This window comes from Furipterus horrens, unplaced genomic scaffold (assembly GCF_987537825.1).
Source record: "Furipterus horrens unplaced genomic scaffold, mFurHor1.1.pri manual_scaffold_2, whole genome shotgun sequence".
In the NCBI taxonomy this organism is placed as follows: domain Eukaryota; kingdom Metazoa; phylum Chordata; class Mammalia; order Chiroptera; family Furipteridae; genus Furipterus; species Furipterus horrens.
Window position 1 is genome coordinate 98,131,339 of NW_028327172.1, and position 15,148 is coordinate 98,146,486.

The 15,148-nt window shown below is 41.5% G+C and overlaps 1 protein-coding gene across 15 annotated transcripts in view; it reads right to left on the reverse strand.

The window, feature by feature from the left end:
- PARD3 (par-3 family cell polarity regulator) overlaps positions 1-15,148 on the reverse strand; it is an 817,661-nt gene that overhangs the window by 679,297 nt on the left and 123,216 nt on the right. The window lies entirely within an intron of this gene.

The following is a 15,148-nucleotide window of genomic DNA, read 5'->3' on the forward strand; positions in this document are numbered from 1 at the left end:
AAAAACTAATGTCATAGCATATCTGAATAAAAGGAGATGGCATACTCTGGTTGCTCAAAGTACTCCCTGCTAACAGGCCTCATACACTGACATGGGATAATGTGGGCAAGACCATACGTAAACAAAAGCAAGCTGAAAACAATGTGTGTGCTTCGAACCTACTTTGTAAGGGCAAAATTACATATACTTCTATATGTGCATATAAAAATGTATGTGTATACACATATATACATACATATATGTATATACATACACATATACACACAATAACAAAAAACATGTTTTAAAATTACTTGAAGAGAGAACATAGTTGTTTGCTTTTAAACTTCCACATTCACATTTGTATACTCAAATAAAGATGCACTAAATTATCTTTTACCTTTAGCTACTGAATTACCCACAACATAGAATTACAATAAAAAGTTCAAGTTAACAGTTCATTTTTCCAATTTAAGGTAATGTTAAGTATGGTTCTTAAAGGAAAGTACAGGGGAGAGGAGGCAAAAGATATTAATGGTAAGTTACAATACAGATTCCTGGACCCCACCCCAGAGCTACTGACTCAGACTGAGGGCTGGAAGTCAGCAAATCCATATCCTTGAGAAGTCCTCCAAGAGAATCTCTCACGAAGCCATGCCTAAGTTAGTCAAATGGAATAATCGTGTTAGGGAGGGGGGGCTAATCATGTTAGTATAAAACCAGTTTACTTTGTATACTTCGTGTGCGCCTGCCCCTGACTGGCTGTGCGCCTGACTGCAGACTCATGAATAAACACCTCACGTTGCTACTCAAGTCTTGTGTTCCGGTGTTTTATTGTGTTTCTCACATGGGGGTCAACAAAGAAAAGGTAACCCTGAACTTCCGGCCAAGATGGAAGTGTAGGTAGACACACTGCATCTACCTCTACAACTAAGAAGGAATACAACTCTCTCAAAACTAGAGACATCCAGAAGTTCCAGAAAATCGAGCTGCATGGAAGTCCAACAAAGATATAAAGAAGAAATACTCATCCAGACGGGTATGAGGGGCGGAGCAGGGGCAGAGGACCTGGTGTGGTGGCGGTGGCAGCAGCAGGCCAGCGGAAACCTCAGTCACATGTTTTTAAAAATATTGAGGGACATGTAGGAAGTGCTCCCAGGACCAGACGAGACCGCACAGCTCAAGGTTTTAGCACCAGGGAAAACAGAGTCTCATTGCTTCTAACTGTGCAAACCAGTGAGGGTTGGGGTGAAGGAAGAAAACTGTCGGTCTCTTGGTAGAGTCTGCTTACTTAAAGAGCCCCCAAGGTTCTAGAACGTCTGCAGACCCACCTAGTCTGGGTACGACAGCCAGGGCAACAGCTAGAGAGGCGCCAGTTCCATATGGAAGTGGGAGAAGTGCCTGGAAAAGGGGCGAGTACTGAGAAAGCGGCATTGTTCCCTCTCAAATCCCTCCCCCACATATAGCGCTACAATGTGGTGAAATGGGTTGCCCCGTACTGACTAATACCTAAGGCTCCGCCCCTTACAACATAACAGGTGCTACAGTTCTACCTAAGACACAGAGGCAAACACACACAGGAGCCTGTCAAGATGAGGAGACAAAGAAGTATGGCCCAAAAGAGGGAATGGATCAAGGTTCCAGTGGGAGAACTAAGCGACGACGAGATAGCTAACCTAACAGATGCAGAGTTCAAAACAGATATGCTTAAGTACAGCAAACGCATAAGGGAAGAAGTAAAGGCTATGCTAAATGAAGCGAAGGAAAATCCACACAAAACCAATGGTGAAGGGAAGGAAACTGCGGTTCAAATCAATGATTTGGAACACAAGGAAGAAAAAAACAGTCAACTAGTACAGAATGAGGAAACAAGAATTGAAAAAAATGAGGAGAGGCTTAGGAACCTCTGGGACAACTTTAAACATACCAGCATCCGAATCACAGGGGTGCCAGAAGGAGAAGAGTAAGAGCAAGAAATTGATAACTTATATGAGAAAGTAATAAAGGAAAACTCCCCAAATTTGGTGAAGGAAATAGACATACAAGTCCAGGAAGCAGAATGAGTTCCAAACAAGCTAGACCCAAGGAGAACCAAATCAAGACACATCATGATTAAAATGCAAAAGGTTCAAGATAAAGAGAAAATCCTAAAAGCATCAGGAGAAAAGCAGAGCTACAAAGGGGTGCCTATAGGACTATCAGCTGATTTCTCAGAGGACACTTTGCAGGCAAGAAGGGACTGGCAAGGAGTATTCAATGTGATGAAAAGCAAGGACCTACAACCAAGATTACTCTATCCAGCAAAGCTATCATTTAGAATGGAAGGGCAGATGAAGTCCTTCCCAGACAACGTGAAGCTAAAGGAGTTCATATCGCCAAACCATTATTATATGAAATGTCAAAGGGACTTATTTAAGAAAAAGAAGATCAAAATTATGAACATTAAAATGACAACAAACTCAAAACTACCAACAACGGAATCTAAAAAATAAAAAACAAAATCCAATGAAGCAAACCAGAACAGGAACAGAATCATAGGTATGGGGATCATTTGGAGGGTTATCAGCTGAAAGGGGGAAGGGGGAGAAATTGGGAAATGGTGTAGAGATTAAGAAACGTAATTGGTTGATACAAAACAGACAGGGAGAAGTTGAGAATAATATAGGAAAGGATCAAGCCAAAGAACTTATATGCACAACCCTTGGATATGAACTAAGGAGGGTGGGATTGCTGGAGGGAAGGGGGCTACTGCGCAGAGGGGAGCAAAGGGGGAAAAAAATTGGGACTACTGTAACAACATAATCAATAAAATATATCTTTTTTAAAAAGTAAAACTAAAAAACCAAAAAGAAAAGATTCCCCTAACCATCATTCCCTAGCCACTTAGAATACATCATTCTGCCCTCTTTTCACCCCAAGCAAGCTGTGGATGACCTAATCAACTGAAATAACAACTTTCATTTCTAAAACACTTTTATACACACAGAATCAGACTGACCTCTAAAATGTGGCTTATAAAAAAAGCTTTAAGCTTCCCAATCCTCCTCACTATCTGCAATGAGATCATAACCTACAGCCTTTACATAAGATTTGGAGCTACTCGTTTGAAATAAATTTCCACCTAAAGCTTTTCACAACCTCTTAACTGTATATTTCAGAACCTATGTTCCAGCCTTTTCCCCATCACTTGCCCTGTCACTGCCTATATTAAGCCCTGCATAACTATAGCCCTACCCCTCATGCCCAGTGTTCCAGTGCCTGGAGACCCACCTTAACCTCCAGGCTAACTCTCCCCATCCATCAGGACTACTCAGTCATCTGCTTCTTTAAGAGTTTTACCTGACCAGAACACCCTAAGACAAGTTAGAGGTTATCTCCAATTCTACAATACGGAAAATAGCACTCAGATGTCAACTTTGAGCTATTTAAGCTGTTAATATTTTATTTTTAAACATGCTAAAATAATACTACAAAACCTTTTGTTGACCCTACTTTACCATCTAGTTACTATATCAGTTCTTTGATCCTCTTTACAACAAAATTTTTAAAAGATTTGTCACAGATTCTTCTCTCATAACCCCATGCCAACCAGGCTTCCTCCCCACCACACTCCCAAAACTGTCCACCAACAGCATCCATGTTGGTTAATGCAATGGTCTGTACACAAAACTTATCTTCCTGATATATCACAGGATTTAACACCACTGACCATTCCCTCCTCCTTGAAATACTCTATAAACTTGGCTTATAATCCTTCAACTATCTGACTAAGGATTGTTTAATTATGAGATTCAGTTGTTGAGGGGACCTGATTCACTGGTCAGTTATGCCAAATAGCCATGACAACACCATGCCAAAGCACATTATCAAGTTGGCATTTATTGAATGCCATGCCATAATACACACTGAATGGAAGGAAACAACCATTTGGAGAGAAGAAACCAAGAGGGAAATAATAAGTAATCCCAAATGAACATACTACACACAAAAAAATCTGAGCAGGCCACATAAAAATGACCTCCTCCCACAAGAGTATAAAAACTAGGGAGGACATTTTTGCCACTGAGAAATACAGTCCTTGCAACAACAGTCTCTTGGGAGATTTTTAACTGGCAGCTTTCACTAACACAATTTTCTCTCAACAGACAAAGGACTTGCTGTATTTTCAAGGAAATTGTCAACTATCCATCAGGGAAAACTGTTTTTTACACAACTTAGAGCATAACTTGTTGACTGCACTTTGTGGTAGTTTACACTAAAAAGTTTGAAATAATAGTACAATCATTGCTGTACTGGCTACAGAAATTTAGAAATATAGTTGAACAAAAAAAGTAAAGTTACTTTTAAAAATGCCAAAACACTAATTCTATAATCAGTATACGTGTCTTGGGGTAAAAAAACTAACATGATGTTAGCAAAACAGTCAGTCGAGCACCAGGGAGTCTCCCCATTGGCCAAAATGGTGGCAGGGGGAGGTTCTTACACTGAGTGCTGAAAGCTTGAAAGATGAATGGATAGGATCTGAGCACATGAAAAGCTAGCAAGATAACTGGATAGTAGAAAAAAAGAAGCCCTCCCCTCCCTATCTCTGGAAGAACAGCAGGCTTGGACAGAAAGAGGAGATGGTCTTTGAGACGGGAGCCCATCATTCTCCCAGGTTGTGTGACACCTGAATAAGACCTCTTTCCTTTTGCACCAGCATCTGCCTCACAAGTTTGGCTCTTGTGGCAGCAGGCAGCCAAACCTCTTCTGTTTGGTTACAATGACACAACACTCTATTTATAAAAGAATGTTTCTCACTTAGGATATGTACATTTAAAATAACCAAAGATTTGAACACTAACAATAATTTTACATTATGATGAACAAAAATCCATCAAACATGAACAATAAATGAGGAAAGAAGTTCATTCATCACATAGCTGGAGAGAAGTCTACCAAGAAGCAAATGTCCCAGTCAGCCAAGGTTCCCCAAAGATGGACAGAGCTCAGAGAGGGGATCTGGAGACAAAACCACCCAAGAACACTGCTCCTCACCCAGAAAAAGAAGAGGGGCTGGGAAAGGGTGGAGGGAAGATTTCTAAGACCTCCTGAGAAGGAACCACAGGGATGTGATGAGCTGCAGGTAAGAAGGAATGCTGATGTCCACACTACTGCAAAACACAGGAGACAACAGTACAGGAAGAGCTCTAATGCAAAATAACCCCTATTCCACCCTCAAGAAAGCTCTCATATTCCATAAAGGCAATCCTCAGATTACCCAGCAAGATAATGTGCTTTTGTGAGTTGTGAACTGGGAAAAACTTAAATGACCCCATGTGGGGAAAATGGAGTCAGTCAGGCTCCCTCACTCGGATGTCCAAACATGAGCAGCTTAGAGATAATAACTAGACTCGCATGCACAGAGCACTCGCAGTTATATAAGCATTGATATGTCATATTTTGGAAGCAGCCGGCTTTGTCTATGCATAGTATATAGGAGGGGTGGGACTCCCACTGGTGGGAGCAAGCAAGCACGAATGCTAAATGTCCCAGTACCCAGAATAAAACTGGCATTTCAGATATTCCCTCGATTCCACATCTTTTCTTCCAGTAGCCTGAATGGAAGCTAAACCTGCCCTATCTCAAGCATCTGCAGAACACCCTGCAAGAAAGCAATGGGACAACTCCAAAATGTGAGGCTTTTAACAACACAACTACACAAATCCTTTAAAAAAAATAAATAAGTACGGTTCCAGCCAACATGGAGGCACAGGTAGACACACTGCATCTCCCTCAAAAACTAAGAAGGAAACCAACTATCTGAAAATTGGAGACAACCAAAGTTCCAGAAAATCTAGCTGCATGGGAGTACACCAAAAAAGATATGAAGAAGAAATAGTCATCCTGACAGGCAGGAGGGGCGAAGCTGGGGCAGAAAGGGCATGGTGTGGTCGTGGCGGCAGCAGCGGCAGCAGCGGCAGCGGCAGCAGCGGCAGCGGCAGCAGCGGCAGCGGCAGCAGCGGCAGCAGCAACAGCAGCAGCCAGGGGCAGTGGTTACTGAGATTGTGGCCAGTGGGCGAAAATCGCAGTCACACATCAAAAAAAAGTAGGGAGGGACACGTGGGGAGCACTCCCAGCACCAGACCAGATCATGCAGGTCGTAGTTCCAGCACCAGGGAAAATAAAGCCTCATTGCTTCTGACTGTGAAAACCACTGGGGTTGGGGCAGAGTAAGACACTGCCGGTCTCTCAGCAGAGTCCACTTCCTTAGAGGGCCCCTACAATACTAGAATATTCACAGACCCACCCACTCTGGGAACGACAGCCAGGGTACCAGGTAGAGAGGCGCCAGTCCCATACGGGAAGCAGGAGAGGGAAGCAGGAGAAGTGCTTGCAAAAGGGGAGAGTCTTGAGCAAGTGGCACTGTTCCCTCTAAGAACCCTCCCCCACACACAGTGCCACAAAGTGGTGAAACCAGTCACCCAGTACTGAAAAATACCTAAGGCTTCACCCCTTAAATGTACAGGTGTGACAGCTCTACCTAAGACACAGAGGCAAACACAGGAGTCTATCAAGTTGAGGAGGCAGAGAAGTATGGCCCAAAAGAGGGAACAGATCAAGGTTCCAGAGGGAGAACTAAGTGACGAGGAGATAATCAACCTACCAGATGCAGAATTCAAAACACTAGTAATAAAGATGCTCACAGACTTGACAGACATGCGTAAGTAAGGCAAACACATAAGGGAAAAAATGAAGGCTATGCTAAGTGAAATGAAGGAAAATCCACATGAAACCAATGGTAAAGGGAAGGAAACAGAGGTTCAAATCAATGACCTGGAACATAAGGGAGAAAAAAAGTCAACCAGTACAGAATGATGAAACAAGAATTGATAAAGACAAGGAGAGGGTTAGGAACCTCTGGGACAACTTTAAATGTGCCAACATCCGAATCACAGGGGTGCCAGAAGGAGAAGAGAAGAGCAAGAAACCAAAAACTTATGTATAAAAAAATGAAGGAGAAATTCCCAAATTTGGCGAAGAAAAGAGACATAGAAGCCCAGGAAGCACAGAGTCCCAAACAAGTTAGACCCAAAAAGGACCAAAGTAAGACACATCATAATTAAACACCAAAGGTTAAAGATAGAGAGAATCTTAAAAGCAGCAAGAGAAAAGCAGAAAGTTACCTACAAAAGGCTGTAAGACTATCAGCTGATTTCTCAAAAGAAACTTTACAGGTAAGAAAAGACTGGCAAGAAGTACTCAAAGTGATGAAAAGCAAGTACCTACAAACAAGATTACTCTATCCAGCAAGGCACATAAAGTGCTTTCCAGACAAGGTAAAGCTAAAGGAGTTCATCATCACCAATACCTTATTATATGAAATGCATATTAATTGAGAAAAAGAAGATCAAAAGTATGAACATTAAAATGACCAACAAACTATAAACAACAGAGCATAAAAAAATAAAAACAAAAACAAACTAAGCAAACAACCAGAATAGCAACAGAACCACAGGTATGGAGATCATTTGGAGGGTTATCAGCTGGGAGGAGGAAGAGGGGAAAAGTGAGATTAAGAAGCATAACTGGTAAGTACAAAATAGACAGGGAAGTTAGGAAAAGGTGAAGCTGTTTATATATAGCTATGTTGGCTATCTAGTTTCACCAGTTTATGGTGATTTATTTTTCTGTAGTTCAGGAATTTTTCAATAGAAAATATTTTTTATTTGTCATATAAAAAACAATTAACTGGGGAACTATACCAGATCAAAGTGCATAAGCCTTGACTTAATCTATTTAACCTCAACTATTTGCTGAGGTTAAAATAAAAAGTATGAAAGACATGGTGAAGACAGTTTGGCAATATTTAATATGGATATGATATTAGATAATGCTAGGAAACTATTCTTAATTTTCCTAGGTATGATAATAGTTCTGTGACTATGCAAAAGAATGTCCTTATTATTAGGGGATGTATGCTAAAGTATTTCAAAGTGTCATGAAGTCCTTTAAAATATCATAGACTGGGTGTATGTGTGTTTGTGTGTGTACAGGAGTGTATAAGGGTGAGGGGGGCAGAAGCAGATTTACAGTTCATATGGAAAACATACAATAATTAATGATAATACAAAAATAAACTGTTTTACATACTCACAACTATAAACCTGCTTTTGCCCAACTGTGTGTGTGTGTGTGTGTGTGTGTGTGTGTGAGTGAGTAAATATCTGTCATTCAGAGTGCAACCAGGAAAATACAATTCATCCCAACTATTTTAAGCACAGGGTAATTAATAGAAAAAGCGAGTTACAAAGATTTGAGAGCTGAGATTCAAACAAGGATGGCAGTGGGGTGGGGGCAGATCAGTCATAGAAGAAGTTACAACCACCTCTTTTGGCTAAGAGCCCATGGTTGGGTTGCTGTGGCAGAACCTTGTCCTTCAGGTCAGGACCTGGACTTTGGAAAGAGACGGGACCAGCAAAGACATAGTCAAAAGCAAAGAGGAAGAAGAATCTACTCCAAGACTATCTCATCATAAGCCTCCCACTTCCCATTTTACCTCCTACTGGTTAAATCCAACCACACGTCAACTGACACAGCTATATTTTGTACAATCCTCTCAACCAATGTTGGAGTTTTTCAACAGAAACAATTAGCAAAACAGATTAATTTAAAACAAATTTAATGACCCAGCAGTCATAACAGTACAGTAAGACAGCATTCTCACATGCTGCTCCTGAGTTCTAAATTGTCACACACATTCTGACTGGGGCCCAGGGGATGAAGGGTTATAGAAAGGTAGAATATGATACCATGTGTCAAAATGCTTAAGAATGAACACAGCCACTGACCCAGGAACTTAAAATATGTGTATGCCCATTCAAGGTGTATATATTAAATCAGATGTTTTAATAACACATACCAACAATAAGAAACTGGTTGAACAGATCAAATCAGTGAAACATTGTACAGAAATTGAAACATTGTGCACAGATCTATGTAAGATGTTATGTTTAGTTTGAAGACAGTGCTACCTATAGGCATCAACACACAACCTACAGTCACTGTCTATATTTTCTGATTTTCCACTATGAACATATGATTATTTTTAAATTTTATAATCTTAAATAAATAATTAGTAAATACATGACTTCCTTTTTTCCCTTTCCTTCATCTCTTGTTCTTGATGTGATTATTTTCTAACTCATGTACTGCTTCTAGACTCTTTAATCTTTTCAATCCAGTCCTGTATGTTGCTGGTACATTCATATTCACAAAATACCCATTTCATACGTCAATATCCTGAAATATGAATCTTTTACAGTGACTCACTACATTTTGAAGATCAAATCCAACATCCTTGGCTAAGTACCTAACTAACACTCTTTGCAAGTCTGCTTTTCCTGGCTTTCCATGGCTCCCATCACATTTCTTCCATCCTCCCAGACAGGCTTCAAGCTGGGTCGTCAACTGTTCTATTTACTGAATAGTGCCTGAAACAGAGGAGATGCTCAATATTGGCTCTGTGCATTAATTAATCCTTATTTTTTTGTTATTGTTATTGAATCTATTCCACACATCTGGAACACTCTTATCCTTACAGTTCCAACTACCCAATTTGTATGTACCTTTCCAAATCCAGATTGAAACCACATCCTCTGTAAAATGTACTCCAACCCCAGAGTATTTATCTATACCACATGTTTGTCACTTAAGAGCCTATGTCCTTGTACATGCATGGTGTTCTGTTTATCTCTAGATAAGTTCCCCAAAGCCATGCACCATCCTCTGTGTTTTGTAGCACAGCCAAAAAAGTAAGCACCATGTTGTATAAATCATGTGTGAAAAAGAAAACAAAAGTAATAATTCTATTGGATAAAAAGAAAAAATGTATGTGAACAAGAGTTTCTCAGAGGCTATAATTAACAAACATAGGCTTATGTTCTCCTAACTCCAAAAGAAATGCCATGGGCATGCCATGCTATTTACCCCTATCCTCTACTACGAGAGCTAGCTCAAGAAATGCTGTGTGATCATTCTAGCTGGCATTCCATACAACATTTTAGAGGTGGGAAAAGAAACATCCAAGTATCTTTCTCTTGCAACAAAGAGGAACCCAAAGCCCAGAATAAAGACCTTCATTCTCATCCACAGAAGTTGAGTCTCCAGCATCACCAACCTTGAATGCCAGGCAAAAGTTAAGTTTAAGTTCGGATAAACCTGCCTATAACCTGAGAAAAAGAGGCAAGACAACAATTCACCATGGCAAACCCAGTTCTTCCTGCTCTAGTCCTAGTGGGAATGTGCAAGGGCCTGGGGTCTTTTAGCTAATGAGCCGAACGCAGTGACAGAAGGCTTTACTAAAGGAGGAGAAAATGTGAAGTAGTGCCTTTGGGGTAGATCCAAGCCAAAGGCCCTAAAATACAAGGTGGACCTACAGGATAGTCTGCTGCAGAACTCAAAATCTCTACACGCTTTATAACATCAGCTCCATGAAAGTAGGCACCTGGCACTGTACCCTCCTCCTGACCCTTTCCATCCTCACACCCTTCTCTACTAAGGAAAGGGAACAGTGTGGGGGGTGGGGGTGGCACCAGTTACAGAGGACTTCTTGTTTCCACTCACACTCACACATGACTGTTTTCACAAAAATCATGGCAGGTGAATGTTTTCAGCTCCATTTGTGGATGAACAGGAAACTTAATTTGTCTGAGATCGTTACACATGTGACTGAAGTTGAAGAGGAAAGGGAGTGTCATCCGCTCAGATATTATTCCAGCTTCTATAATAAACTCATGCTATGTCCTTTTGATGCATTTCCTATTGAAGGAGGATCAGCTTTGTCAGGGGTACAAATTTGAAGGAAAAAATATGGTTAAAGTACTATTTTTCTTTTTGCTTAAAGTGGAAAAAAAGAATAATGAAAAATATATCACCTACCAGTTAATGTATTTGACTAACTTGAGCATCAGAAAATAATGATTTATATCCTATTACATATCAAAGATGCACATACTTAAGAAGTATTCATTCCAGTCCTGCACCAGGCAGCCCTGGATTCGAACTGTAGAAAATACAATTTGTGAACATTAAAATATGGTCTCCAACACCTGAAGGTATAGCCCCACCCTACGGCCTCAGCAGTGCACAGAGCACACTGTGTGGCCATGACTTTAACTACTATGTGGTATGAGATCCTTTAAAGCCAACAAAAATGCTGAATATTTTTCTAGTACCTACAAAAGAAATAACCAATCCAGGAGATCCATAAGCTTAACCATCCAGCCTCATGAAAAAACCTGCCTGCAAACATTTATACTCTCCAATTAGCAAACAAGAGAGGCCAGGTCAGACCAAAAGGAATTTCTCTGACCTGGAAAGAAAACCTCACTGAAACATGATAAACTGCAAATAGCTCAGAATTTTAAAACAAAGCAACAAACACTTGACCCCCAAAGCAGCTCTCCACTCATACTATTTAATCCAAAACCACCTCCCAATTTTTCTTAAAGAAATTATCTCAAACTATTTAAAAATACACAAGTAAACCCTTATATGTGGCAATACTAAACATGACGGCATTAGACTTCTGGCCAAGATGGAGGCGTGGACTGACACGCTGCATGTACCTCCACAACTGGGAAGGAATGCAACTCCTTCGGAACTGGAAACAACCAGAGGTTCCAGAAAATCAGGCTGCATGGAAGTCCAGCAAACAAGGATATAGAGAAAAGATGATCATCCAGACTGGTGGGAGGAGTGCAGTTGGGGCGGAGAGGATGTGTGGCGGCAGCGGCGGCAGCGGCAGCGGCAGCGGCGGGGGTGGCAGCAGTGGCAGGCTGGTGGAAAGCGCAGTCATGAATTTTGAAGCTCAGGAGGAACACCTGGGGAGTGTTCCCAGCTCCTGACCAAACCTTGCAGCCCAGCACCGGGGAAGGTCAACCCTCATTGCTTCTGACTGTGCAGATCAGTGGGGGTTGGAGTGGAGGTGGAAACTGCCAGTGTTGGCAGAGTCCGCTTGTTTATAGGCCCCCACAGTCCTGGAAAGTCCGCAGACCCGCCCTCTCTGGGAACGACGGCCAGGGCAGCAGCTACAGGAGCGTCAGTCAGGTGTGGACGTGGGAGAGGTGCCTGGAAGGGGGGGCGAGTACTGGGCAGGTGTCATTGTTCCCTCTCTGACCTCTCCCCAACATACAGCACCATAACGTGGTGGAACAGGTCGCCTTGTACTGACGAATCCCTAAGGCTCTACCCCTTACAACATAACAGGAGCTACAGCTCTACCTGGGACACGGAGGAAAACAAACACAGGAGCCTGTCAGAATGAGGAGACAGAGAAGTATGGCCCAACAGGGGAAACTGGTCAAGGTTCCAGTGGGAGAACTAAGCAACAAGGAGACAGCCAACCTAACAGATGAGGAGATAATACAACGTAACACACGCAGAATTCAAAACACTAGTGATAAAGATGCTCACAGGCTTGATGGATATGCTTGAGTATGGCAAATGCATAAGGGAAGAAGTGAAGGCTATGCTAAGTGAAACAAAGGAAAATCCACACAAAACCAATGGTGAAGGGAAGAAAACCAGTTTTCAAATCAATGATTTGGAACATAAGGAAGAAAAAAACAGTCAACCAGTGCAGAATGAGGAAGCAAGAATTGAAAAAAATGAGGAAAACTTTCCAAATTTTGTGAAGGAGACACACAGGTCCGGGAAGCACGGAGGGCCCCAGGTGAGCTGGACCCAGAGGGGACCACACCAGGACGCATCATGACTGAGATGCCAAAGGTGAAAGATAAAGACAGAGTCCTGGGGGCAGCAAGAGAGAGGCGGAGAATTGCCTACAGGGGGGTGCCTATAGGACTATCAGCTGATTTCTCGGAGGACACTTTGCAGGCAGAAAGGGCCTGGTAAGTAGTATTCAATGTAATGAAAACCAATCTACAACCAAGATTACTCTCTCCAGCAAAGCTATCATTTGGAATGGAAGGGCAGATGAAGTGCTTCCCAGACAAGGTGAAGCTAAAAGAGTTCATCATCACCAAGCCATTATTATATGAAATGTCAAAAGAACTTAAGAGAAAGAAAAAGAAAGAATATTAAAATGACAACAAACTCACAACTATCAACAACGGAATCTAAAAAATAAAAACAAAACCCAACTAAGCAAACCAAAATAGGAACAGAATCATAGGTATGGGGATCATTTGGAGGGTTATCAGCTGGGAGCGGGGAGGGGAAGAAATGGGGAAATGGTGCAGGGACTAAGAAGCATAATTGGTTGGTACACAATAGACAGGGGGATGTTAAGAATAAAATAGGAAAGGGCGAAGCCGAAGACTTATATGCATGACCTATGGACATGAACTAAGGGAGGTGGGATTGCTGGAGGGAAGGGGGCTACTGGGCAGAGGGGAACAAAGAGGAAAAAATGGGAACTACTGTAACAACATAATCAATAAAATATACTTAAAATTTAAAAGAACAAAAAACCATGACTGCATTAGAAGAAATGTTCCTAAATTCATACAGCGGAGGAGACTATAAGAAATTAGTGAATTTTGACAGAGGACTTGCACCTATCTTGATTTCCTCTTTGGAAACCTGAGCAAACAGTGACCCAGCTGTACCCTCTGGCTCCTATATGCAAATCCAGCATATTCCACACTACATGGGGTCCAGCTGAGAGTTCCACAGCACCACAACAGCATAACATAAGTGCAGCCCAAGGCAGGGGACACCGCACAACCGTGTAGAACATAGCTCAGACCATAACCACTTGGGAGGGTGAAGGGGACTGTCCCAATATCTCCTCAGGACTGCTGATGCCAGAGGTGGGGCTCCCTTTTCCTCCCAGTACTCCTACCATTAGTTGGAGAAGGACCCATGACAGCATCTTCAGAAGATTTGCTGAAGACCAGAGCGCACCTGAGTCTTACTACCATGGATATCTCTGAAGGCACAGAACATGTGCCAGTCTTTAGGAAAGATTTTCAGCAAAGAAAGGAGTAATACAGACAGACAAAGGGCATACTCATATATATGTATTGGGTTGGTCAAAAAGTTCCATTTGGTTTTTTTCCATAAGATGGCTCTAGTAGCATTCCGTTGTCTTTAACTTGATTCAAAACAATTTTGTTAGATTTTGACAGCTGTCATATCAGCATGCATTAAAAAAATTTATCAAAATTGGTGAATTTTTGTGCAGCCTTTTTAATAGGAAGATGGAAGAAAATACGCAACATTTTCAGCGTATTATGCTATATTATTTCAAGAAAGGTAAAAATGCAAAAAAAGATTTGTGTAGTGTATGGAGCAGGTGCTGTGGCTGATGAAACAGGTTAAAAGTGGTTTGCAAAGTTTCTTGGTACTATTACATTTGGTCAAATAATTCTTTGCTCTGGGGCTGTCTTACGCATTGGAAGATGTTTAGCAGCACCTCTGGGCTCTACTCACTAGAAGCCAATAGTCAACACACTCAAAATATCCAAATCAATCAAGTTATAGGTGAAAATGAAAAATGTATCTTTAATTTTATGGAAAAAAACAAAACATATGGACTTTTTGGCCAACCCAATACATTTGGAAACACCAAGATATGAGCTAGTCATCTATGGGATCTCCTTGTCGCTGAACTTTTTGTTTCCACTTGTCTGCGCACCCTCCCGGTATGTCTTCCCCATCTCTTCACTTGGGAAATCTTACCCAAATTTCTATTCCTAACATCTATAACTTTGCAGTATCAGTCTGCATTCCCACTTTATCTTCTGCTCTACAACTCCGCAGCTCTTACAACAGTGTCTTGAAGATGTGCGTGCCTATGGGGCTGTGGAGATGACTCATTCATTCAAATACTTATGGAGCATGTGTATACATACAGAAGACACTGAACCAGTCACAAAAGTGACAGAAGTACATGGTCCTACCCTCCTACAATCTTTAATCAGGCATATGAAACCACAGTTCCTCTCTCTTAAACACAGCCCCACACCCCAAAGAATGCTTTGAATTATGTTACTGGTTATCTCAAGCCAAAGATCAATCTGTTTTCCTCTATTAACTTATTTGTTTCAAAATTTCTCTGCACATAACATTTTTACTGAAAGTCCCTAATGTGACTCAGGCTTTATCTGGGCCCATCTGGTCAATTTCAAATGCAACTGAAATGGGGATGGTTTAAATAAGG